Source organism: Cavia porcellus, unplaced genomic scaffold (genome assembly GCF_034190915.1).
Source record: "Cavia porcellus strain 051 isolate PalLab524CR breed Dunkin Hartley unplaced genomic scaffold, mCavPor4.1 scaffold_5, whole genome shotgun sequence".
In the NCBI taxonomy this organism is placed as follows: Eukaryota; Metazoa; Chordata; class Mammalia; order Rodentia; family Caviidae; genus Cavia; species Cavia porcellus.
The window spans coordinates 88,912,076-88,916,558 of NW_026947488.1; positions in this window are offsets into that span (position 1 = coordinate 88,912,076).

Sequence of the window (4,483 nt, forward strand, 5' to 3'; positions counted from 1 at the left end):
ATTTTCTGTAAAACAAATGATACAGGAATTTCTTCAGACTAAAAGAGACATTATAGGAAAGCATAGGATGATAAAATTCTTAACCGGTAAAAACAAACAAACAAACAAACAAACAAACAAAAACACTATATATATATATATATATATATATATATATATATATATACACACACACACACACACACACAAACACAAATTTAGCCTTCTCACATTAAAGTATAGTGCTAAAAGTGCTCACATAAATTGCTATGACTACTACATGATAACAATAAAAATACAAATTACTAGATTCAAATGTTAAATGCCAAAATACAAAAGGATGTACACAAGATACCAAAAACACAAAATGTGAGGAAGATTAGAATTCATCTGGAAAGTTTTCTTATTTTGTTATTTTTAGATTTTTGTTCATATGTGGTTTGCTGTATGATGATGCTGTGATTGATTTTTCAAAATAGCTTGTTTGAAGCAAAAGAATTTTTATAAGTCTCATGTTATCACCAAAGTAAAAATCTATGCCAGATAAACCAAATAATATGCAAAAAGTTAAAGCACTACAACTCACTTTATTTCTAAGGTCACCAATAGAAGAAAAGAAAAAGAATGAAATAAGGTGTTTCTTGCAAATGAAAAACAAAATAAAGTAAAAATACAAATACTAATTTCTAATAAGATCATATTGAAATCAGTAATGAAAAAATACAAAGAAGATTAGTGTATGATATAAGGTCAATTAAACAAAGTAAACAGATATTCAAAATGTGTATTCACAACCTACTGCTGTAACAAAATATATAAAGCCAAAAAAATTAGAATTATATTGCATCCAAGACAAAACAAACTAAAAAGACATGTACAGCATATCATATCCAACTGATTTGGAATGCAAAATTGTCTTTTTTCATAAACACATAGAACCTTCTCCAGGATACATTGTGAGATAAGGCAAAATTAACTTATTTTTACATATTTTTTAGTGTCAGGCTTACTTTTGCTTTTTGGTCACATAATTCATATCATTTTCTGTTTTTATGAAAAATTTTATCGGTGCATTTTAGATATACTTAGTGATCATATTTGTCATGGGAAATTTGAACTTGTACCCAAAATACACATATTGCACAATTGTTTCCAATTCCTCTTTAATTGTCTTTGTTTTCTTCTTTTCTTTGCTCTCCTTTCATGCTTCCCTTCTCATTTGAACATTTTTGTCATATTTCCCAATATCTAGTATATATTTTGGTCTTTATTTACATTTTTGCTTTCTCACATCAGGGAAACAATGCAGTATTTAAACATGTGTATCTCATTTGTTTCACTTTAAAAGTATGGTTGCAATGAATATTTACTAATAGATTCTTCAAGTTTATGTTTCTTTGTAACAAAGTAGTACTTCATTTCATAAAAATACATCTTTATTCATTCATCTGTTACTGGGCATTTGGGTTGATTCCAAGTTTTAACTACTATAAACTTTGCAACTATAAATATGGGTGTGCATGTATCATTCTGGTATGTTGCTTTTAATTTTTTTCACAAAGATACTAAAAACAGTAATAGTTGGCTCAAATGGAGCCTTTAGTTTTTTCATGAATATCCATACTGATTTCCACAGTCATTGCATTAGTCTAAATTTCCACCAACTTTTTCCCCATAGTCTAACCAGCATTTGTTTTTGGTCGTTCTCTTGATGATGCACATTCTTTCTGGACCAAAATGAAATCTCAGTGGTGATTTAACTTGCACCTCTTGAATGACCAGTGAAATTGAACTTTTTTTGCACATATTTATCTGTCATCTCTAGTTTTTTATCTGAGAAGTGTCTATTCATTTCAGATGACTGTCTTTGAATTATGTCTTTCATTTTTCAGGGATGTGAATTGTTCTTCCCAGTTCTTTATATATTCTTGATGTTAGTTCTTTGTTTAAGAAATAGCTGGCAATTTTTTTCCCCACTTTACAGACTGCCTCTTCACTCTGCTTGTGGGTTTTTTGTTTGTTTGTTTGCAAAAGCTCATTAATATGATGACATCCCATCTTTATATTGTTTTATGTGTGATCAGGATTTTAGTCATAAAGTTTTTATTTACACTTAGGTCTTTCTATTGTTGTTCATTGAATTATAGTTTTCCTTATCTCTTTCTAGAATATCCTTCAGAACATTTTAGAAAGCTGGTTTGTTGGTCAGGAATTTTTTCAGGTATTCTTTGTCATAGAGGTATTTTATTTTGTTTATCAGGTTTGGAAGATAGCTTTGCAGGACATCAATGGGTTAGAGGATGTTTTCTTTTAGAGCTTGAAATAATTCACTACAAGCTGCCCTTAATTTCTGGATTTGGTTTGAGAAATCTGCTGCAGCCATTAATTCATAGGTGATTTGTTTCTTTAGTTTACCAGCTTTTAATAATCTGTTGTTCTAAATTTCTGAAATCATAATTATTATCTATTTTTAAATAATTATTATATGTAGTATTTTTTGATCATGGATAATTAGGATTCTGTATGCCTTACACACACATATATATATATATATATATATATATATATATATATATCTCACAGTCTTTCTCCATGCTTGGTAAGTTTTTGCCATTTCTTCTGTAAATAGGTTTTTAAAATTTTTGTCTGGATGGTCTTTGCTTTGTTGTCAGTATTATGTTGCTCTTCTTTGCATCATTTCCAGATCTGGAATTGTTTTTTCATGATTTCTTCCTATTTTTAAGAATTTTTTCTTTTCATGATTGATAAATTCAATTCTGTCTTATACATGTGGTTTTATATACTCACATTGGTTCGTTCTCCTACATATATTTCCAATAGAACTTCTAATATTCTAGATAACTGATTGAATTTGTTACATTGATTCCATTTCTTTCTTATGTTGGGCATTTATGGTTTTCATCATTTTCTAAAGTTTTCTAATTTTTTAAAAATCTCTAGCCAAGTCCTTCATTGTGATCATTAACTCATTTTTACCTCTTATTTTTCTGTGGATTCATTCCTCTGTTTTGTTACTTCCTCTGTTATAATTTCAGAGATTTTTAGGTGGTTGGCTTTTGTCCAGCCTCATTGTTCACTGGACTTGTCATGGGTGGGTTGGAGGTCTGGCATTGTACCTTGCTTCTGTATATTGCCTTTTTTTTTAAGAAAAAAAAAATGTTTTCTGTATTGACGCTCACCAATTGCTTATTGTAAGTATATTTATGACTAGTATTGAAGCCTCTCTAGGAAATGACTATTCTTCATAGTTATCTTCCAGGTGTAGATAACTATTGGTCTTCTACATCTCCAAAATCCTAGCTTCTAAATGTACAAGGGATGGGAAGTTGCTATTTGGCTCAGCATCCAGTCATTTGGTATAAGAGTGTGGTAATAATTTTGACCCAAGATAATCAGCTTTGTCACACAAAGAAGAGAAATTGATCACAACAGGATGACACCCTGGCTAAAGTAACAAAAATTGAAATAACATTGTCATCAAGTACAACCTAGAAGCTGACAAACTGTGCTGACTCTTTTTAAAAATATTTTTATTTTAAAGAGATTAAGACAAAAGGGAACATAATAAAGCAGATCAGAACAGAACAATGTAAGCAACAAACTATTTCACAAGACAAGAATAGTTAACAGTAACTACCATGTCTCTTTTTTTGAAATAGTTGAACATAACTTCATATACAATATCGTCAAACATAACAAAATAGTATAAAATCATTCAAGACAATGAAAGTATTACAGGGCATTTAGAACCAAAAAAACAGAGAATGAACAATGGCTTTTATATTATCTCATTTTTCATAGAAAATTTGTTTATACTATCACACATAGTAAAATCCAATAAGATACAATATGATAGAACCAACTGAAACAGAAGAACAAAAGCATGGTAGGATTTCAGAGTAAGATGACATTAAATCAACACTGGCTGTTCTAATGTCTTATTTTCTTCAAAATAGCTGTTCATACTATTACAGATAATAAAATCAAAAAACCAGGATAAAATCATTCCAACTAATGCATGCAAACATTATAAGGCTTCAAAGCAATTTGATGAAGAATCATGATTACCATAAACTCTTATCACTTCTTGCATTAGGGAGACTATAGGATATTTACACAGGTAAGTTTGATTTATTTCATTTATGAGTATGGTCTCAAGTTGCTCCCATTTATTTCTATATATCTCAGTGTGATCATACTTTATAGCTGAGTAGTACTCCATTGCATAAAAATAACACATTATTAAAGAGAGAGGAGACTCCAGGCTGATCTCCATAGTGGTTGCACCAGTCTACACTCCCACCAACAGTGCAAGAGTGTTCCTTTTTCCCACAGCCTCTCCAGCATTTGTTGTTAGAAGTTTTCTTGAACCTGGCCATTCTTTCTGAGTAAGACGGAATCTCAGTGTGGTTTTAATTTGCATTTCTATAATGACTAATCATGATGAACTTTTTTCACGTATTAATTTGCCATTTGTATTTCT